Here is a 23,288-nt window from a genome sequence, read left to right as displayed (position 1 = left end):
ACTGGCCTCTTTCTGCTTGTCCGGACGCCTTTTGGCCACACTTTCCTTTATCTCTTTCATTCTTTTTTCTGTCAGTGGTGAGGATGAACATGCTAGATGACCTCTGCCCCTTCAAGTGTGCCTACGACATTTGTCTTAGCCTCATTCTTTTTTTTTTTTTTTTTGTTTTTGTTTTTTTTGTTTTTTTTGTTTTTTTGGAGCTGGGGACCGAACCCAGGGCCTTGCGCTTCCTAGGCAAGCGCTCTACCACTGAGCTAAATCCCCAGCCCCCAGCCTCATTCTTTATAGTGAACTTGTCGCTTGCATCCTTGGACTCTGGGGTACGAGCAGGTTTGGCCCCTCTCCCTGCAGAACTTGCCTCACTCCCCACTGAAGCTGTCCCTCCAGCACACATGACGATGCTCCTCTTGCCCCAGGCAACCCCTTCTCTCTTTAAGGGGTAAAGATACAAAGATACAAAGATACAAAGATACAATGAAACAAAGAAAGATTATTTCCTAGGCTCCTCGAGACCCTGAACCTGAGTGCACAGCAGATTCGGGAGGACCCGGCCGCCCCTGCGGATCCTCGTCTGTCCACCAGAGGGCGCCGCTCGCTCACCTTAGGGCTAGGATCTGCCAAGCTGCACAGGCGGCACAGGCTAGTTCAATGCTACGGGGACACCACTCCAGGTCCTACAAGCCCAGAAGCATCAGGCTGGGGCAGCGATTCTCACTGGTCCCTAGGGGAGAGAGCCATTCCACCCAGGCCCTTCACAGTGTACGCTATATGCAGAGTGGTCAGGTGCAGGATCATCGCTGCAGAAGGTACTGAAACATTCGAAGACGTTGCTAAAGTCAAGCGACTTCTTTTTGCTGTTCACAGCACCTTCGTCCTGCGGTGCCGTGATCCCTGTGTCCTTTGATGGTTAGCTGGTTAGCCGTCAAATTTCAACATGAATTTTCAAAGGAACAAACCACAGTCTCCACCGTCATTTCTGCAGGCTGCTGTGAAGGTTCTTCTTCAGTGTTTATTTGACTGTGACCACCAGGGACCTGGTGTGTGTAGGAGGGCATTTCCATGAGCAGCATGTGGGATCCACAGGCTGGGCCCTGAATGAAGGGGAGAGATGAGGCATACATAACAACAGCCTGTGTGTTTGCTCCCTCACAATGGGTTGAAACTTGATGGTGGCACATCCCTGCATTTTTTTTTTTAAAGGACTTATTTATTTTATGTATGTGAGTACACTGTAGTTGTCTTCAGACACACCAGAAGAGGGCATCAGATCTCATTACAGATGGTTGTGAGCCACCATGTGGTTGCTGGGATTTGAACTCAGGACCTCTGGAAGAGCAGTCAATGCTCTTGACCACCGAGCCATCTCTCTAGCTCACGTCCCTGCATTTTTAACACTCAGGAGGCAGAGACAGAGGGATCAGGAGTTCAGGGTCACCCTTGGTTACATAGGGAGTTGAGGCCAGCCAGAGCTAACTCTTAGAAGTTCTTTCTCACTTTTTCTGAACAAATCACTTTTTTTTTTCCTATTAAAACAAGTGGAAAATAGAACTAGAGAGAGATGGGGGGAGGGAGGAGGGGAAAATGTGTCTTTACGCACAGCACAGTTAGCTGAGCTCCATGTCAGGATCCACAGTTGCTCCCTTCTCTGCAGGGGATCCTCCCTAAGACCCCTGGGGATGCCCGAAACTGTGACGCACTGTGTACATGGTGGTCTGCTCTTATGTGGACACATTTCCTGGTGTCTTTTCTAGCTAAGCTAGGCATTTACCATACGCAAAAGCCTCACTTTGACTAGAGGTGGGTCAATAAAACAGGGTGAGCTTGTTTTCCTTCAAAGTCCGTAGGACACTCATTGTATTCCAGCTTTTACATTATAGTTACCTTTTCTTGGTGTGTGATATACCCATGTGTGTACAAGTGTGGGGGCACACGTGCCTGTGCATGGCCGTGTGTAGGCCAGTGCCAACCTCTGGTGTCATCTGTCACTTTCTCACTGAACCCAGGGCTTGCCAGTCAATGAAGGAACACAAGGAAAGGAAGAGGTCATGACTCCTAACGTAGGAAGCTGTAAGAGAGAACAGACAGAGTCCGGGCTGAACATGGTGGCTGCTCTAAACTGGACCATTAGGGGATACATATGAGTCTGCAGCCAGTGGGAGGGTGGGAGCGAGAGCAAGTGGGCAGCAGAGACAAAATGGCTGAGTTATATAGTGTTGGGGGGGGGGCGAAACAGGCCCTGGGAGGGAGGGATTTAGAGTAGGGGTTGGGCTGATGAGAGCTAGAAGGAACTGCAGTTACTGAGGGATGCTGGGAGAGCTGCTTTGACATGTTAATAGGCACCTAAGCCGGTGTTTCTGAGACTTAACAATCAGATGTTTAGTGATAACCCCAGTGGGTGAGAATAAGGCCACTACCACAACTTTTGAGCCACATTTGAATCAAGTTTTTTAAATACCGGCCAGGATAAGGGACACTGGTCAGGGCCACACCCAGGATACCCAGAGGCTGGCCATGAATTATGTTAGTCAGTGCTTATACAGGCAAACCCACAAGGCAGTGTACTTTCTGCCTTTGTCCAATTGTGGACAAGCACATCTCTTGATGTACTTCCTGCCTGCTCATCTCCAGCCTACCTGTGATCCCAAGCACATCCTGTGCAGTTGGGACAACCAACCTTGTCTACAGAAGGGAAAACACTTCCCTTGTTATATCTTTTTTTTTTTTTTTTTTTTTTTTTGGTTCTTTTTTTCGGAGCTGGGGACCGAACCCAGGGCCTTGCACTTCCTAGGTAAGCGCTCTACCACTGAGCTAAATCCCCAGCCCCTCCCTTGTTATATCTTAATGAACAAGAGCCCCCAGCATTCCAGGAAGTTGCCTGTCCTTGGGCAAGTGAGGCTTCTGGTTAGAGGCATTTTTATGTTATAGATCTCTCTCTCTCTCTCCCTCTCCCTCTCCCTCTCTCTCTCTCTCTCTCTCTCTCTCTCTCTCTCTCTCTCTCTCTGTGTGTATGTGTGTATGTCTTTGTCTATTAAGGATTCATTTATTTATTTTATGTATGTGAGTACACTGTTGCTGTCTTCAGACACACCAGAAGAGGGTGTGGGATCCCATTACAGATGGTTGTGAGCCACCATGTGGAATTGAACTCAGGACCTCTGGAGGAGCAGTCAGTGCTCTTAACTGCTGAGCCATCTCTCCAGCCCTGTAGATTCTTAAGCACAGTAATTTAAACATAACTTTAGCCCTCGTGCTAGATTAGTTGGCCACCAAGCACCAGGGATCCTTCTGTCTCTGTTTTCGCACTGCTGTATTATAGACTGGCACTCTGCTTGGCTTTGTGGGGAGCTGGGGAACTTACTTCAGGCCCCCGTGCTTGTACTGAAGCCACTGAGCCATCTCCCCAGGCCTGAGAGATCAGTTTTTTTTTTTTCCCTTAGATCTTAGCAACTGTACTGTGTCAGCCCCACTCCAGGCCTCATTAGGAACCCTCCCCTTTCCACGTAGGTGAAATCCAGGCCATCTAAGTGCCAGGATCCTGACTCTTGCAATATGGAGTCATTGTTAGCTTATAGGCGATTCTACTAGGATCCTCCCAGGGACCTAGCAATGGTTCACACCATCTGCTTTCCCCACCAGGTGTGCCAGGTGAGGATTGCCGGCCACTCCAACTCTGTCACTGTCTCTGTCTCTTGTCTTTCTCTTTCCATGTGTTCCTGGCCGGTCTCCTTCTCTCTCCCCATTTCTGTCCTTCCCTCCACCCCACCCCCGTCCTCATGGCTTGCTTCTGCTTCTGTCTGTCTGCCTGTCTACATGTCCACTTGTCTGCCTCTATCCCTTCTCCAGGTCCTCACTCCTCTTCCCTCCCTCAGTAGACCTCATTATACAGATCTGTCCCATGGCATAATTACTTGGGGGGCATGGGGCTGCTGGGTACCCCTCACTGCAATTATGTTTCATAACAGTCAAGCAAAATAGGGTTTCTGGATCTTCAGTCCTCTAACACAACAACAGTGTAAGTTAGGGCACAGTGAATCCATTCAATGGATAGAAGGATAGGTTTATTGGGGATCAAACTGCCAAGGCTGTCCCTGGGGGCAGAGAACAGCAAACCGATTTTACATGCTAGTCAGCAGAGCAAGAACCTTTGAGCTGACGCAGGCTCTTTGGAGAAATTGGGAACTAGATGTCCTTGACTGCAGTAGTTTACTGCCGTGGTGGAGAAAGGAAGCAGTGGTTTTCCTACAAGATTACCGAGGAATGCTGAATTTAGGCTTCTGTTTACTCAGCCAGTCTTTCTTTTAGGACAGTGTGACCAGTACTGACATTTTGGGAACCCACCATTGATCCGTTAACTTGTGGTTGCACACTGTAGGCTGGAGTGTTGGTATTCTGTCTAAGCTCCACCCACAAAGCTACCTGGCAGTAGCTAGGAATGCTCCGCCCCGCAGTCGCCTAGCAACAGCCGGCTGTGCCTGACACTATAAAAGGGGCTACTTGCCCCTCCTCTCCCTCTTACTCCCCTCTTACCCTTTGTTCTTCGCTGCCCCCCCCCCACCCCCTTCCACTTTTCTACTCTTCTCTCATCAAACCTCTCCATGTGGAACCATGTTGCCTGGGAGTGTTCTGTCCCGACCGAGTTTTGAAACCCTAACAGAGAAGACCATTTGAGAATTCAGTACACTCTTCAGAGAAGCATCAACAAAACACACGACTGTTTGCCTACAATTTTCCACTTCATATTTGCAGTCTGCCTGGAACTGAGACCCTCAAATGTGAAAGGATGCAGATAAGAGACAGCCTCGTGTTGAGGTGTGGGGACAGAGTCCTGGCAAAGGGCAGGGTGGGGTCCTAATGTTCCAAGATACTAAAGACAAAAAACAAACAACAGATCCAGACACGATGGTGCACGCCTTTAATCCGAGCACCCAGGGAGCAGAGGCAGTTGGATCTCTTGAGTTCAGAGCCAGGCTGCTCTATAAACCAGTTCCAGACTGTCAGGGACCTGTTATACAGAGAAACCTTTTTCAAACAAACCAAAGAGCTAACGAGAACAAACCCCCCACCCAAAACTTAATCCAATCATGTTGTCTGGTTCCTGGACCGGAGACTACTCCTAGGAACATCTAAATGACGTTCAGAAAGCTGGGCAACATAATTATCCCTATGTGAAAAACATTGTACTTTTTCTTCCTAGAACTCCTGTCCCCAACTCCAGTTCCAGCTTAGGTTTTAAAGCCACCTTGACATTCTGTAGGGTCTGAGTCAAAGGCGAACAAGACTTCTCCTTTGTCCCTTTCCGTCTCTTTCTAGCCCAATTCTGTCTTTCTGGAGCATTCCTCCCTTCTCCACAGCTCCCTTCCCTACCATAGGCTACTTGTGCATCACGTGGCTGGGCGCCAGGCCTACATGGGCTTTACTCCTCATCTCCGGTGCCTCCTGCCGGCAGCTGCTGACGCAGCTTTCTTGCACAGGGATTTTTCTTTTAAACTCTAATAAAACTGTTCTCTTTGAATAAACTTTACTTGACTTTCCGACTTTTCCCACCATGTGATTCTTTAGAGCACCTAGATGGTATCAGGAGCACAAAGATCCCTGGGTGGAACTCCGTGCCAAGCAAAGCTGGGTGTGGCGGTGCGCGCCTTTAGTCCCAGCGCCCAGGCAGAGTCAGGTGGATTTCTGAGAGTTTGAGGCTAACCTGGTCTACTAGTGGGATAGTGAGCTCCGCTCCAGGTAAGAGTCTGATTCAGGCAGGAGTCAGAGATAGACCTCCCTACTCCGGGGGCTGCTTGATGCTCCTATATGTTCCTTACTGCCCCAGACCCTTAGCTCTTTTCGGTGTATATTTTATTTCATATGATAATTTTTTTCAGTTGTCAACAACAAAAAGAAAGGAAGGAAGGAAGGAAGATGGTTGATAACCATAATTGCTGGAAATCAGTAAAAGTTTCTGTGTGAAAATGTGGTTCTAAGGAATTTCCTTCTCCAGTTCTGTGAGCATGGGAGAGTGCCTGCAGTCTGGGGAGGTGCAGAGGTGTGCAGGGACACACAGAGCTCAGACAGTGGGTGTTAGTGGAACAGAGGCTGGGTGAAGGCTGGGTGTGTGTGTGGGTGGGGGGGGGGGGTTGAGCATTGTGGGGCCCGGCCACCTGCTCTACCCTGGTTTGGGGATTTAAACCAGAACTGGGCACGACCTCAACCATTATCCTCTGCTTCAGAATTAAAACGTCCCTGGCCTTGATAAGCAGGAAGGGAGGCCACTTCTGTTAGGCGTTTGTGGGACAGTTGAAAGACGCCCTGGTTCCTGGTTGAGGAGGTTTGAACCCGGGAGACCCTGAAAGGGACGGTAGGCGTCCAGTCATTAGCCCGCAGCCCTCCATAGATTTGTGACCATCAGTCACTAAGGGCAACGCCCCAAGCCCCTTCACAGGTAGAGGACGTGACCAGTGGTCACGTAGGCTCAAGACAGATCATTATAATGAGTTGCCTAAAGCCCTGGAGGCTTAGCCAATGAACTTCCCTTCCCAGACTCTCCTCACTGCATAAGGTATTTCAGGCCTACCCTGAGAAGTCAGGTACGGTTTACTCATCCACTTTCTGCTATGACAATTATGCCTCCTTTTACCAGACCAGCCTTGGAGAGCCACAGAGAAGGCCTTCGTCAAATCTCCCGAAGAGGGCTTCCCTGCGTCTCCAGCGGCGCCCACCACCAAGCCTGCAGCCCGCCCCGCCGCTGCCACGAGACCAGCCAGAGCGTCCAGTTTTCCCACTCGGCCCCGGGCTAGATCCAGCCCCACGGGCCCCCACTCTGTTCGCAGCTCTTCTGTGGCATCCCAGCAACGCCTGGATGTCTGAGAGCCTGAGAACTGATGGCCCCAGGCCCAGGGACCCCCAAGCCAGCTCCTGCTGCGTCCCGCACTCAAACTGTGCTTCCCCACTCCTGGAGCAGCTTCCCACAGCTCGACACCCGCCCTGCGGCCGGCGTGGGGTAAGCTCCGTCAAACTTTCCACGTCTAGCCTCTCCAGCGGCGGAGTACTGTGGAGGAGCGGACTCAAGCCCCCACCATTTATCCTATAGGACTTCAGGGAAAGGCCTGGGGGCTTAGGGAGGTCTGGTCTCATCAACTCCAGGAACCTGCAGCCTCCACCTGCTGCAGGGCTGGCACTCTGGAGAAGGGAACACACCGCAGGGGATATCCCTTCACTCTACCGTGCACAAACACCCACTCTGTTGGAGTTACCTAACTTTTCTACAGGATTAGCACTTCCCTCTAGTAGGTTGCATTTGAGCTGCCCTCTATGTCATCCCTGTCTTTGGTTTCTACGGTTGTTACTAAGGAAGTTTGTGTAACAAGCGTCAGGCAGGTGGGAGGTGTAGTTCCTCGACAGTACCTGGGATGCCATCTGCCTGCAGCCACTAGCACCCAAGGCTGGCCGCAGGCTCACCAGTGTGTGGCTGGTGACTAGCCCTTTGGGAACGTGGCACAGAGGCAAGCGTGGCGAGGCACTACCCGGGCAGAGTGGGAAGGAGCGTATGAAACAAGGCTGGCATTGAACTTGACAGAGATGGCAGCGATTAAGAAGGCAGCAAGAACAATGGGGGGAAAGCCAGAACCGGGGGTTCGAGGATAAACTGTAAGGGCTCCTGAGGCAGAGCTTTCCTGAAGAGAAAAAGAATAGTAAGAAAAACAAACTCTATTTCACAGAGGCAACAATAGAACAATCTTGCTTCTACTGCTCTCAAGTTTATTGGCCTCCAGAGGCTCTGTGCTTCCAAAGATTAGCCTTCCCCTGGGAAATGAGGAAGCAAATATTAGTTCTCCTCTCATGAGGTCATTCCTTGTAGAATGCTCCCGCAGGAGCTCCTCACCGCTTCACTTGCGAAGCCCCATGCCCACCATTTCAAACAGGAGTCAGGGAAAAGCTTAGAAATTATCTTTGAATCCCAGGGAGACAAAACAGGAACGGCCTCAAGCAGGGCTTCCTTCTGAAGCCTGGGGAACAGCTACTTCTGCCTGGCCTGGATTCAGGGGAACAGTGTACCCCACCTGCTGTCTCTGGCAGTTAGGGAGGGCCACATTGAAGGCAGCAGACTCCCGGCTGTGCGGGCAGGACAGAGCCTTTCTTTCTTTCTTTTTTTTTTTTTTTAATCTCTGATTAGTCATTGTGTATAAGAAATGTTTTTGAGTTAAAATAATATACAAGAATTTCCTTAGAAAAGAAAATACACACGCTCGTTTTTTGGATCCACTTAACACACTTAGCAAAAGGACATTTGGAACAACATGACACGTCTTAGCTTTGAAGAAGGGTGGGGCGGACTCATGCCATCACAATAGAGATGAATGTGTGGTTTATTAGCCTCCCAACCACACACAGGTGAGTGACAAGCCACTGTTATTCAACTGATTAATGCCAGCTCCTTATAAATCAAGGTGACGCCTGAAAAAGACGGAGTCTTTAAACCAAGCTGCCTTTTCCGACTTCAAATATAATTTGGGCCGTTGCCAAGGACTTTGGGAAACAGAGGGCTACAAGTACTATTTCAACAAGAAACGCGCCCATTTAGGACCGGATGCAGAGCTCAGGGCTCCGGACCACTTGCCAACAGTTTCACAGTCACAGGACAGTGACATACTGCTAATGGGGTTAGCAAGTGACTCATGGGCTCGTATCTGGAGAATGAAGATAGACCGGGGCAGGTGGAGGCTTCCAGGACAGCCGTACCCGGGACATGCCAGTGTGACAGACTGCCCCGTGTGAATGACACACATATTTTCTCCCAGTTTGGTACACTGGAAGCCTGGGGTAAATGGTGGGTGCGATTGTCTGCTCCGGAGGCCTGGTTGATGGCTATCTTTCTGTGCGTACGTGGGTCTTCCCTCTGTGCGAGTGTATCCTAAGCTCTTGTAATCACACCAGTTGTGTTGCTCACAACTGGAGGTAACATGACGGCCCACACTCAGGACATATTTATTTATACCCTAGGCTGGCCTTGAGGTTTTGATCCATATGCCTCAGCTTGCCGAGTGCTGGGAATACGGGCATGTGCCACAACGAATGGCTTTATTTATTTTATCTTTATTATTTTCTTATTTATTTTACTTATTATTAGAGTCAGGCCCTTATTCCTAGGCTGACCTTCAAAGCCTTTATTTCTGTTTCTTTTTTCTTTGTATTCTTTTACTGGGATGGTCTCACGGCACAGCCCCTATGGCTTTGGATTCATGTCTATATTTTTGCCTCAGCTTCCTAAGTTCTGGAGTTACAGGCGTGAACTACCACACCCCGTTAAGACACAATTCATTTTAGGTGAGTCATTGTGTAAAAGCTGCCGTGCTGGGAACCTGGTATGTTAGCATAGAGTGGCGGGTGGTGTGCCAAGGACTGTATTTGAGGTGGGAAACTTTCTTCTGATGGAGAAGGTCTGGGGTGGGGGGCAAACAACCCAGGAGCCCTGACACCCTGCAGCTAAGCAGGGGCTCGGTTCAGGACCTGATTCTCTTCCTCTAGTGTACCAGTACTGGAATCCTAGGTGTCCCTGTGGGCTTAACTAGTTCCAGTGTTGTCTTTGGGGATAGCCCAGTAATTCGCCTTCTTGGCCCACAGGGGATGTTTGTGTGAAAGGAGAAGAGGCCTCCCTGTGTCTGGGCCTGGTGGTCCGGGCATCTTATTCAAGGATGAAAGTAAGATGTGTACAGGTCACAAAGTAGCAAGAATTCTTTATCCAACGCAAAGCAATAGCACAGATGAGAAACACTGTCAAGTGAGGATGCCCAAGGGTCACTGCCTGGGTTAAACTTATTCCATCATTGAAGTGGGACGTGCATATGGCTCAGTGCAGGTGAGGGTCCTCGGGGCTAACAGGTTGCTAGGCATGTTGTTTGGGGTAGGGCATGCATGCATAAGATGTCCAGGCAAGAGTCTCAGGCTGCCTAATATATTAGTAGAAGGGCATGCATGTGTACATAGCCTATACCAAGTGGAGTTCCAGTTACTAAACTATTCCCTATGCTTGTTGCCTCAGTGTTTAGAAGGGATAAATGGGAGAAACAGGAATGTTTTCACACTGAATGTCTTGGCAGGGCTCAGATTTAAGTCATGAATGTAAGCATCTGAAAGGTGCCTTGGCCCAGGTGTCTTCACTTCTTATAGTGGGGAGGGAGGAAGGAGCACAGGAGCCCCCTGCTCTGAATCCCAAGAGCCCAGGGGAGGCCGCAGCCTCAGATAGCACAAGGCCCTATAGAGACTGCTTATTACATGTTATGACAAAGCTTTTTGTTTTGTTCTGTTTTGATTTTTGTTTTTTAAACTTTTATGAGAAAGGCCTTGCATGCCAGTTTTGGGGTGTTTATGTTGTAGGTTTTGTTTGTTTGTTGTTGTTTTTGATTGACTGGTTGCTGTTGTTTTGCTCCTGTATTCTGATTTCCATTTTGTTTTGTGTTTTTGTGGGTTTTTTTTCTTCTGTTTCTTATTTGGTTTTGGTTTTGCTTGGTTTTTTTTTTTTAATTTTTTATTTATCTAATGTATATTACAGATGGTTGTGAGCCACCATGTGGTTGCTGGGAATTGAACTCAGAACCTCTGGAAGAGCAATCAGTACTCTTAACCACTGAGCCATCTCTCCAGCCCGCTTGTTTGTTTTTTTAAAGAAGAGAAAGAAAGGGTATAGAGTTGGGTGGGTGTGTTGGTGCAGAGGAGGTGGGGAGGAGAAATGTATAATCAGAATATATTATATGAAAAGAATTTTTCAAGTAAAAAGATTAAAATAAAAAGAGGTCCTATCAGCCTCCTATGTCGATGACTTCTATGTAGGTCCAGCTAATGGTGGATTCCAAACCTAAAAAGAACTCACCAGGGCTGAGCAAGCTTAGCATTTTCCACAGTGCTGCAGATCCACCATAAAAGCTAGCATCACGTCTGCAAAGCTTCTTCATCTGCCCCTGGTGCTATTGGGAGGTGCCATAAAGATCCCAGTGGCACTAAAGAACAAGACTCTTTTAAAGGCCCTTGGCCCTGTACTGGTGACTAAGACAGCTCATGGTAGCCACCTGCCTCTAATTTCAAGGCTCTGGGTTTCACTCCCCAGTATTCAAAAAGAAAGAAAACCACACACTTTAAATTAGAGGACAGGGGAGCCACAGCCTGGAAACACGTCCAGCTGATGGAGCCAGCAGAGCCTTGGAATCTAAGTATTCAAGGGACTTGTGTAAGGCAACAGGAAAAAGATTGAAAGCAGTTGGTAGATCGCAGACTGGAGACAGAATGAACAGAGATGTGGAAGCAGCTCTGTTTGCCGGTGGGCGGTGACCTGATACAGCCTGGATGAAAAGCAGGGTGACTGTTGGAAGCAGTCTCAGCGAAGGACTCAGCACGCCTGTTCCCGTATGACTGCAGAATCCTGGAGTGTTGAGGAGTGTCGTAGGGTTTTACTGCTGTGAACAGACACCATGACCAAGTCAAGTCTTATAAAGGACAACATTTAATTGGGGATGGCTTACAGATTCAGAGGTCCAGTCCAGCAGGGCAGCATTCAGGTAGGTATGGTTCAGAAGGAGCTGAGAGTTCTACATCTTCATCTGAAGGTTGTTAGTGGAAGACTGACTTCCAGGCAGCTGGGATGAGGGTCTTAAAGCCCACACCCACAGTGACACACCTACTCCAACAAGGCCACACCTCCTATTAGTGCCACTCCTTGGGTCAAGCCTATACAAACCATCACAAGTGGCTACTCTATGCTTCTCTCCCAAGTACCTCTCATCTATTCATCAAAAGGTTGGATAGTGGCCCAGCCCACGACTGGCCTTTCCCTAAGTTCTCCTCAACGTGGGAGCTGTGCAGCTGGCAACAAACACTATATGCAGAACTAGAGCAGCATGCATAGACATTGCGTGTGCTGGATTCAAAGGGTGGATGAACAGGCACCTCGGAGGGGAATAGATATCCACACACACACATATGTGGGGAGGTATGAAGAAAATAGAGGACATGTAATGTATGCATCTTAGATCCACACATGTATGGACAGATAGTAAGAAGTATAGACAGATGGACGCCTGCACCTGTGTGTGGGTGGGTGAGGGGGTTGGGTAGGCACATGGGTGAAAGGAGAAATGGGTACATGAATGGGTGGGAGACAGGGGCAGAGGGAAGAATGAAAGGGCGCATTTAGAGCAGGCACAGAGGTGCCACCAGCTCCCCTAGCCAAGATGCCTGGCGTGAGGTCAGGCCCCTCCTCTCTCCTCGTTCCTCAAGCCTACTTCTCTGCAGGTCAGCAATTACGGACCTCTTAGGACTCCACAGATTCAGAGCTCGAGAGATGACTCAGTGACTAGGGGCACTTACTGTTCTTTCAGAGGACCTGGGTTCTGTTCTCACAACTGCCTGTTACTCCAGTGCCTGGGAATCTGATGCCCTCATCTAGCTTCCTCAATTGCCTGCAAATTCATGCATACACATATCTGTAAAATATATAATTAAAAAGCACGCATATCCATAAAATATACAATTTAAAAAGACCTAGTAGATGCTACATGTTCACTCCTGTAGCCTGGCTTGTCTGGAACTTGCTATGTTGTCAAAGATGACCTTGAATTCCTGACTTCTGCTTCTGTGTCCTGAGTGCTGGGATTATCACTCCAGGGTTATGTGGTACTAGGGAGGCAGCCTGGGCCTCTGAGAGTGGCCTCACTCTGAGGGGCTGTCTCAGAGTCACACTAGAGGAAGCACCTGAAGCTAGGGTTCGTATTCTGGGCTGGGGTGGACTCTGGGTCCTGCCAGGAAGCCATCCTTGCTTACTTAACCAGTGTTTGCTTGCCTCCCCTTTAGGAAAGATCTCAGTTAAGAAAGAGCATTGCTGCTAGATCCCAAACCAATAGAAGCCAGTGTTATGCTTCAGTGTTGCTCCCTGTTTCCTGAAAACTAATGGAAAACTGCAGAATGAAAGTGTTGATACTACCTGTCTGTCATCTACATCTGTGTGTCTGTGTGTCTGTGTATCTATCTATCTATCTATCTATCTATCTATCTATCTATCTATCTCTTTAAATTATATATATGTGTCTCCCTATGAGTGTATACATAACTATGATGCCTGTGGAGTGTTGTACTGCAACATCCGTCTCTGGGTACCACCAGCGTGCTCCCGGAGGAGGCAGGGCAAAGTCCAAAACAGGGAGTGTACAGTGATTCCCAGTCTCCCTGTGCACCCAGGCACCACTGGTAATATCTTCATGAGTGGAAGTTGGAACCAAGGGTCTGGGTCTACCTTTCCCCTCAGGGTATGCCCTACAGAGGAGGCTGGAGGTGTCAGACCTCCTGGAGCTAGAGTTACATCAAGTGATCTGTCAGATGTAGGCGCTGAGAGACACGTCCAGCTCTTCTGCAAGAGCAGCCACTAGCTGTAACAACTGAGCAATCTCTCCAGCTCCAGCCATGTGTGTGACGTCTACCCACCTCTGCCTTCAAAGCGCTGTGATCAAAGGCACGCGCCACGTTGTCTGGCTTGACCCTACCTTTGAATGCAGGTCTTAAAACCCTTCACACCCACCAATCTAGACAGATCATAGGGCTCACGGTGATGCAGAAATAAGAGCTCTCGAACGGTAAGGGTCAGAAGTGAGGGTGCGCAGGGCATGCTCTGAAACAGGCGAGGGTGGGGAGCACGGCTTGCAAGAGTGGGCAGGGGACAGATCTCAGAAAGGCTGTTTTCTGAGACAGGGCCTGAGCAGTACTCTAGGGGTGCCTGTGTATGGACCCAGAAGTTCACAGATGGGGATTTTGAACATCTTATCCCTGGATGCCCATTGCCTGTTCTCCCTGGCTTGGGCAAGCTGCTGTGGTACATATGTGGAGGCAGATGGTGACTGCTGAGAAACGCACAATTGACCAGGACAGGGCAGGAGGTGGGGAGCCCTGGGGATTGCTAACTTACTCATGACGAACTTACACACTTAAGAATGCTTCAGACCTTAGGGTATGTGCTGCGTGCCTTACATCCCAGCACTCAGGAAGCAGAGGCAGGCAGATCTCTGTAAGTTTGAGGCCTGCCTGGTCTATACTGTGAATTTGAAGCCAGCCAGGGGCTATATATTGAGATCTTGTCTCAGAAACAAACACACACACACACACACACACAGAGAGAGAGAGAGAGAGAGAGAGAGAGAGAGAGAGAGAGAGAGAGAGAGAGAGAGAGAGAGAGAGGAGAGAGAGAGAGAGAGAGAGAGAGAGAAATTTAAACCCCAAACTCCCCAAACAATATTAAGATTCCTGGCTCAGTGCACAAACCTACATGCCAGTTCTTGGGAGGCTAATGCAGGAAGATCAGGAATTAAGTTTTAGGCTGGATGAGATCTGTCAAAAAGAAGGAAGTGGAGAACAAGGATCGGGGATGGGGATAGCTAAGACCTTTCAGTTCACACTTGTTTTACCACAACTAAAAAACAAGTTCTTTGCTTGGTTTTTGCTATTGTTCTTCATTCTTGTGAAACGAGGGCTTATATACAAGGCCTGGTTGGGCCTTGAACTCCGATCCTTCTCCCTTCACTGGCAGGATGTAATGGTATGTATATGCTCAGCCCAGGGAGTGGCACTATTAGGAGACTGGAAGCCAGTCTTCTCCTAGCAGCCTTCAGATGTAGAACTCTTGGCTCCTCCTGCACCATGCCTGCCTGGATGCTGCCATGCTCCTGCCTTGATAATGGACTGAACCTCTGAACCTGTAGGCCAGCCCCAGTTAAACGTTGTCCTTTATAAGACTTGCTTTAGTCATGGTATCTGTTCATAGCAGTAAATCGCTGACTAATAAATGGGATAACTGGAACTGGGCAGCATTAAGATGCTTTTTGCTCTTACATAGGACCGGAGCTCAGTTCCCAGCTCTACACTGGGTAGCTCACAATTGCCTGTAACTCTGACTCCAAGGGGTCTGATACCCTCTTCTGGGTCATTGTACTCACATGTGTAAGTACACAGGCATGTAACAACAACAACAGCAGCAACAACAACCACTACCACAACAACTACACAAAAGCAGAGTGGCAATAGTTCACTGCCCCAGCAGCAAAACCCATTTTCTCTTGGTGGCTCTTTTCAGTTAACCATCTCTGGCCCATTCTCCAAGGAGGTCATAATAGCCCTCTGCAGATCTGGGTAGCTGCTGGAGGTGTTGAGCTCCTAAGGACACTTTGTAAAATAGGGTGAAACGAAACGGGCTGCTTACATTCAAACTCAGCTCACAGAATGGGGGCCAAGTTCAGTAAGACCTATGGAGGCCTTGCAGCTTGGTAACAAGATGGGTGCTCATGTCCCCTCAAGGTCAGCCTCAATCTGATACCAGATCTTGGCAGAAAAGGAGTCAGTGAGATAGTCACTCCAGTGCAGAGAAGCAGGCTTTTTTTTTTTTTTTTTTTTTTAAAGAGGAAAAAAGTGAACTAGAAACCAGGTTTTTGCCTGCCCAAGATACTGAAACCAGAGGCCTAAGAAGGTGACTGCCTGGAATGAACTGTTGTCTGGAGAGCTCTCTTCTGATCCAAAGGAGGATATCTACTAGACTACATCAGCCTCTTGCAATCTCCCGATTGTGGTGCTATGCTGTTTGGGCAGCGTCCTTACTCACCCATAGAGCCCTGGCTTACATCACTGCTTAGATCTCGGGGTGTGTTTTACCGAGAGAGATAACTACCCACATTGTAAAGAGACCCTTCTCTACCCTCGCCCTTCTGCAAATGCCTGTGCGCTGTGTTATTATTGCTTGAGCCTTTCCCTATTGTCTGCTCTGCTCAGTACCCTGTGTCACATGCCAGCTAGAAGAGCTGCCAAGGGTTATGTAAAACACAAAACATTCTTGCCACCAGCACAGACTGTTCTTACTCAGTATCCAAGCCTAAGGGGAGGTAGAAACCACCTCAGAGTTTTGAGCTCCTCCCACCAAACGGCTCCATCCTGGGTGTGTGGGGATGCAGCTTTCTTTTCCGGGTTCCTCAGTAGAGGATGGCATATGTCTCACTCCGTGTGGATTCTGAAGTTAGACCAATGAATAGCAGCTGGAGGTTGGGGCAGGAGTCTGGGATCAGGCCAGCACAGCAATGAAAGTTCCAGCCGCTGCAACCCAGGCCTGGGTTTGGGAACCCTCCCCCAGCATGGCTGGATCAACCTCCGGGAAGCACCTGGCCTGATACCATCCAACTGTTATGGAGCAGAGGACACTACATCCTGTCTAGGTCCCCCAAAAGCAACACAGCAGGCCTGGGTGTGGGGAGAGGGGGCTGCAGCACAGAGATATGCCACGTTAGAACGCGTTTGCAGATTTGGACCTTCTGCTTCCTAGACACTTTGGGGAAGCCAGTGTTGGGGGAAGAGGATGCTAGTCCACCAAAGCCGTTTCTCTCCTCATTTTGGGGAGCATTGAGGGAGGGCAAGGACAGGTACCTCTCTTCTATGTGACAGACATCTGAAGATGAGTAGGGAAGGACTGAGGGGAACAGATGAGAGAGAACTTTCCAGGGCACCAAAACATTTCATCTGGGAGAGATGTGTCTCATCTATTAGACACCCTTTCAGGGGGAGGCTGCTGTGTGTTTCAGTGGAAATTACAGGTTATCTAAGACAAAGCAAAACAGAATAAAACCACCTCTCACCCACTGGTACAGGCAGGGTCAGCAAAACAGAAAACAGTAAACGCTGGGACAGGACGTGCAGAGGGTTGGAACCTTGTACCACCAATGGGGCTGGAAACTGGGACCACTGTTCTTGTGGCTTCCCAAAAAGCAAAACAGGCTGGGCTTACCTGGCATGCAAGCAGCCTTGGGGTCCGTCCCAGCAGCACATAAATCAGGTGTGATGGTTTGTGTTTGAAATTCAACACTTGGGAGCTAGAGACAGAATGATCACAAGCTCAAGCATATGTGAGTGGGGCTAGATAGGGACCCTGTCTTTTTCTTTTCTTTCCCACCTAAGGAAATAGAATGACTATTACCTAGAAACCCACTTTTAGGTATATATATTTGAAAGAACTAAAAGCAGGGTGTCGGAGCCTAGAGATGTAGTTTAGTGGTAAAGTGCACACGGTCCTGGGCTCCATATACAACCAGAACTTGGGAATTAGGATGATCTCTCTGACTTTGGGCCAGTCTGTTCTACATAGCAAGTTCCAGGCCAGCTAGAGCTATACAGTAAGACCCTGTCTAAATAAATAAATAAATAAATAAATAAATAAATAAATAAATAAATAAATAAATGTATGTTCTGACACTGCCTACTGGCTTGCTCTTCATGCCAGCTCGGCATGCGTTTTATAGAACCCAGGACCACCATCTCAGGGATGGCACCCCCCATAATGGGCTGGGCCCTTCCCCACTGATCACCATTTAAGAAAATACCATACAGGCTTGCCTACAACCCGATTTTATGGAGGCATTTTTCTCAATCGCAGTTCCCTCCTCTCAGTTGACATCAGTCTTGCCACCACAGTCAGGCAGACTGATGAGAAACCCAGGGACCCTCAAAGTAATCCAGGGCTTGCTTCTCGTTCAAGCGGCTTGGTGTTTTCTGGAGGAGTCTGTTTCTCCTCTAACCTTGGATGGAGATGCCACTGATCTCAGAGAAATGCGGACAGCCACTGAAGAAGACAGTGCTGTGCAAATTTCTGGCACTGTTGTTACACAGTGTAGTGGTCTGAATAGGCTCATAGATTTGAATGCTAGGTCACCGGGGAGTGACTACTTGAAAGGATTAGGAGCTGTGGCCTTATTGGAGAAAGAGTCACTGGGGGTGAGAGGGTTGAAGTTTCATAAAGCCTATTCTAAACCCAGAGTCTCTCTCTTTCTGCTGCCTGCAAATTCAAATGTAAAACTCTCAGCTACACTCCAGGACCATGTCTGCCTACGTGCTGCCATCGCCCCGCCATGACGGTAATGGACCAAACCTCTAAAATTGTAAGTCAGCCCCAGTTAAATGCTTTCCTTTATAAGAGTTGTCTTGGTTCTCTTTACAGCAATAGAGCACTGGCCAAGACACACAGCAAGGCCACCAGGCCACGAATGGGGCACCTCACAGCCGAAGAAGTTGTGTTCCTAATCACTGTTGCCTGAAGAGCATGTGGTGCCCACAGCAGACCCTGGTCCTCCAGGTCATGATCCAAATGGTCCCTAAGAGGCCTTGGTAGGGCGAGCTTCATGGTTCACCTTTAGTGGCACCTGACTCAGACCACCCGCTCCCAGTCTGATTAATGACAAAGGCTGGAGCCAACTCTGAGAGATGTTACCACATGCAGAGCTCTGTCCTCACAGGAAGGCAGGAGGCTCCATGACTGAGCTGAGGAAGAGGAAGGGCTGGGCCCTAAATACTTTCAGCCTTGCTGGTTGTATAGTCTCACAGTTCAACCTCACCACTGTGGAAACAGCAGCAAGGGCAGCAGGGAAACCGTTGGGGCGGGGTACGGTCCCGATAACGCTTTAAGGACCCTGACATTCGAATTTCAGAGCCCTTTCGCATGCTTCGAAAGCATGATTCAAGTTTTCAATTGATTTTGAACTAAACCATAGGGTTTTGGTGGCCTCCACTCTTGCTCTGCCCCTCCCTGTCCCCACTAAACTAAGCCACAGGGTCAGATGATGGTGTCGTCCACTCTTGCCCTCTCCCTGCTTGTTCCTCATTGCCCCTTCCATGAGGATTATCCCAAGGAGCCAAGCTGGCATGAACTGTGGAGGGAGGAGAAAGCGTATGTGGGCAGTGAAGGTGAGGCTCCCAGCCCACACCCCAGCCTGGCCTTGTACCTGGCTGTCACTGCCTCTCAGAACAACTCTGGCCTTGGCATCCTTCACAGCCCTCTCTGTCTGACCCCAAGGTCACTCACATAGTTCAAACTCTCAAAACATGGGGATTCAATTCACTGGAAAATGAACCCAGAAGAACCGAAGGGGCTGTGCGTATTCAGATACTGATTTCTGTGCCCAGAGATCTGGTTGGGGTCTGGACTTGACATTGTGTTTATTGAAGTATCTCATCTCTCAGCATTGTGTAAGAATTGTTTCCCATCACCTCTGATTGGTTAATAAAGAGCTGATCGGTCAGTATCGAGGCAGGACAGAATAAGATGTGACTTACTTCCGATCCCAGTGAGGAGTGGGAGTGGAGAAGCAATTCTCCATGGGTCACCATAAGAGAGTCACCCTGTGGAGAGGATGGATGGAGCAGGAGCAGCCAGAGGAAGTCTACGATGGCAGGTAACACCCCTTGGCTGGGGAGCTGCTGGGAAGTAGGCAGGGCCAGCATGGTACGGTTAGAATAGATGAGAACTCTGCCAAACTGTAGTGCAAGCTTCTATTAAATACGCTGGGTTTCCATGCCATTATTCCAGAGCTATTTACACAGCCACCCTACCTGGGAAGGAAAACACGCTTAGGCACGAATAGGCTTTGATGAGATAGGTACATTCATACTCAGAATCCTAACCCTGTAGGACAGGTAGCTGAGGAACCCAATAGGGGTAGCCTGAATCCACAGCCTGATGGGTGCCCCTCCTGGGTCTTAACAGCTTCTAGACCCACAACTCCATCTTCGTGCTCTATGGCCCCCTTCCCTGCTTCAGTCTGTCTGGTGCTAAGACAGCCACTGTAGTGGGATCTCCAGTCTCACTTTTAAGGAGGTCAGGATCTTAGACCCAGGCTATTGACTTGGTTTCCATGCTGGTTTTCTTGCTCACAAGTGGGGATGAAATATTTATGCATGTTCTGGATACTTGTGGGGATGGGAGAAAACACAATAAAATAGATTCCGAGTGTAGCCCTAGGCTTGACTCTTCTTAGGTTAGGGGTCAGTTTCCTAAGGGGTCTATGCTGTAAGCCCAAAACAAAGGGGTGTGGAACGCCATGGTGGTGGGCTCTGGGTGTTGGCAGCTACAGGACACTGGGTGGAGACACCGCTCCACACTGCCATTTGCAGCCCGTATAGAGCTCAGAGTTCTCCACTCAGGCAGGAGCCTTGACTTTGCAGCAGGAAAGACGTCAAGATGAGTCAGTATGAAAGGGTTGGAATACGTCAAGGAAACGTTTGAGGGGCTGAGGGACTGAGGGACTGAGGGGCACAGTTCTTGCTGCATAAGCACGAGGCCTGGAGAATGAGTCTCCAGCACAGACACAAAATCCAGGCATGGTTTCACTGGCATAATCTGGCTGTAGGGTGTGGAGACAGGAGGATGGCTGAGACCTGCTGGCTGCTAGCCTAGCTTCAATGAGAGATTCTGTCTAAAGAGAGTGAGGCAGAGAATGACAGAACCAGGAGGTCCTTCTCTGGTCTATGTACACGCACACGTACATGCACACGCACACACATGAGTGTGCACATGTACAACATGCATATACAGCCACACAAGAAAAGGTCTTAACAGATTAAAGTGCAGACTTAAAGAAGAAAGAGATGTTTAAGTGTTTCTATAAATAAATAAATAAATAAATAAATAAATGTGTGTGTATGTATTATACACACATATATGATTATTGATGGCTCTGAAGCCACATGTGAAATTGCTACTAAGGAACATCTTACATCAGTGTGTGTGTCGGGGGTGGGGGGTGAGCTGTGGCACACAGGTATCTGGAGGTCAGAGGACAACTTCCAACAGTTGGTTTTCTTCATCCACGAGTGAGCCCTGGAGGTTGAACGGTAGCCTCCAGGCTCAAAGGCAAGTACTTTCACCTGATGAAAGCCCTCACCCCTCCCCTCCCCACCTCATCTAATGAGATCATGCAGTGTTTCTTGAGATGCAGTTGATCAGGTAAGACCCATAAAGGAGTCACGGTAGGTTTTTAGGGCTGGGGGCACAGTTCACTGGTAAAGTGCTTACCTACTGAACAAGAAACTCTAACAAAGCGTGACCTCCAGCGTGGTTTGAACGACCTGTGCTATCACAGCTGTGATGCCTGCAGCCAGGACGTGAAGGTGAGAACGTGGAAAGTTCAATCCTCAGTTACTGGACAGTTTGCCAGCAGCAGCCTGGACTCTGTCTTAGAAAACCAGAGATGGGAAGGGAGGGAGGGAGGAAGACTGAAAGGAGGGAGCAAGCCCTCCTTTAGCATTTCCTAGTGACGGTGAAGGGCCTGTGGCAGTGGGTGGTGAAAAGGGCAGCTCATCCGTGCCACAGAAAGGGGCCGGGACACAGCCTGGTCACAGAGCATCTGCCTTAAAGCATGGGACCCTTGCTTCCATTTCCCACACCTTGATAGCAATTTAAAAGTTAATACCACAGATGTTTTACCATATTTTTTTTTTTTTTGGTTCTTTTTTTCGGAGCTGGGGACTGAACCCAGGGCCTTGCGCTTCCTAGGTAAGCGCTCTACCACTGAGCTAAATCCCCAGCCCCACCATATTTTTTTAACAAAGGAAAAATTACCTAAAGGGGGAAAAAAATCTGGAGAAGAAGAAAAATAGAGATCTGGGAGCACTTCCAAGGCCGTCCTCGGCGGTTGCTTTCCGAGCCAGGAAATGTGCAATTCTGCATTTGATTTATTCTGTTCCATCAGCACTTCCAAAGAAGCAGAAACCGGCGGTTGTAGCTCTCACCAGGCAGAGATGAACAGAAGATAAGGGCTGGGGGTGGCCTCCAGCACACTTCCTGTTGGCAGGGACCTGGAGCAGGGCAAACAGGGAGGCTCCTGCTGTAAGCCGCCGGTGAGACAGGACTCAGCCAACCTGGGCTTGGGCAGAAGTGACCCAATGATGCAGGGAAGTTGACGTCCAGGTGCTGATGGCCCCTTTCCTACCATGTCAGGTCAGACAGCGCACTGTGAGCCCTCCCAAACTGTGCTCCCGAAGGAAGACTGGCACGCTCTCTGTCAAGTCTGAGTTTGCAGCACCATGACACTAGCCGCTCAACTCACTCTTATGTCAAACTGCTACGCTGCTGGACTCCTTCCATACAGAGATATTTCAAATAGGAATGTTAGGCTACTGACACATGAATGGCCTGGCATATGGCCTTACTCTTTCCCTAGATATGGACCTGAAATTTTCTGGACATGATCTCTTCATTTACAGTAAAAAGAACAAAAACAAAAACAAAAAAACCCCAAAAAAACCAAAAACCAAAACCAAAACCAAAAAAAACACCTTAATTTTTCCTGCAACCTGCTACCCAGGGTGTTTTTTTTTTTTTTTTAAATCTTTATTAACTTGAGTATTTCTTATTTATATTTCGATTGTTATTCCCTTTCCCGGTTTCCGGGCCAACATCCCCCTAGCCCCTCCCCCTCCCTTTCTATATGGGTGTTCCCCTCCCCATCCTCCTCCCATTACTGCCCTCCCCCCCAACAATCACGTTCACTGGGGGTTCAGTCGTGGCAGGACCAAGGGCTTCTCCTTCCACTGGTGCTCTTACTAGGCTACTCATTGCTACCTATGAGGTTGGAGCCCAGGCTACCCAGGGTTTTACTCCAGCTGTGATCCCATCCACTGTATGGACTGACTACCTTATATCATCCAAGATAGAGTCATACATATGTCTATTGTAAAGACATTGAAACATGACTCTGGAGAAGTCTGTGCACTCACCCCTGGGTGTGTTTGAACCTTTCCCGAAGTGTCTCTATTAACCTCTGTATTAAAATCTAGGCTGAGGTCTCTTCTCAAAAACTCTACCTCGGCCTCGTACTGACTTGTCTTGAAATTGTTTTCTTTGCCAAAGCCAAGGATCCTGGCTTCAACTGAGTGTGTATCTCTGAAAAGAACTCAGGCTTGAGGAAAAGACTGAGGAAAGTAGACGCAGGGTCCCCCTCCTAACTAAGAAGCTATTTGCAGTGATGCCTACTTGAAAAGGGGAAAAATCCGTCTTTTAAAATGGATTGTAGGGCTTGAGAGACAGCTCTGAGAATACTGGCTGCTTTCCCAAGGTTCTGAGTTCAATTCCCAGTAGCCACATGGGTGGCTGACAACCAACTGTAACAGTGTGTCCAAAGACATTAACACATTAACAGTGTACTCCTATACATAAAATAAATAAACAAACAGATCTTTCTTAAAAGAATGGAGTGTAGGCTCGGTGCTCAGGAGTAGTTGGCCAATACAATTAACTCTGTGGTGTGTGTGTAAACTTTTATTTTGTTTTGGCATTTATTATTGTCTATTTATCTATTGCTTATTTGCTTTTATTTTTGGTTTTGTGTTTCTTTAGTGGAGAGAGAAAGAGAGAGAGAGAGAGAGAGAGAGAGAGTTGGGTGGGTAGGGAGGTAGGATTCAAAAGGAGTAAAAAACGTTTTAAATTATAGGTAGATATATGCTATGGACATTTATCTACACAT

General features: G+C 48.6%; 2 long non-coding RNA genes across 2 annotated transcripts in view; one reads left to right on the top strand and one right to left on the bottom strand.

Moving 5' to 3' along the window:
- The window catches only part of LOC148002705 (uncharacterized), a 49,138-nt gene extending 38,353 nt beyond the window's left edge, over positions 1–10,785 (top strand). The window contains exon 3 of the long non-coding RNA XR_015633690.1: positions 6,626–10,785. This is a non-coding gene — a long non-coding RNA (uncharacterized LOC148002705). The remainder of the gene's footprint in view (positions 1–6,625) is intronic.
- Positions 197–21,857, bottom strand: LOC148002704 (uncharacterized). Its single transcript, XR_015633691.1, has 4 exons — positions 21,386–21,857; positions 19,102–19,377; positions 16,784–16,868; positions 197–1,091 (listed from the first exon to the last, which is right to left on the bottom strand). It is a non-coding gene; the product is annotated as an uncharacterized LOC148002704 (long non-coding RNA).
- Positions 21,858–23,288: the final 1,431 nt, after the last annotated feature.

This window comes from Rattus norvegicus, chromosome 11 (genome assembly GCF_021556685.1).
Source record: "Rattus norvegicus strain SHRSP/BbbUtx chromosome 11, alternate assembly SHRSP_T2T, whole genome shotgun sequence".
Taxonomy (NCBI): Eukaryota; Metazoa; Chordata; class Mammalia; order Rodentia; family Muridae; genus Rattus; species Rattus norvegicus.
The sequence above is the reverse complement of the archived record's forward strand: the minus strand, read 5'-3'. Positions and strand labels throughout refer to the sequence as shown.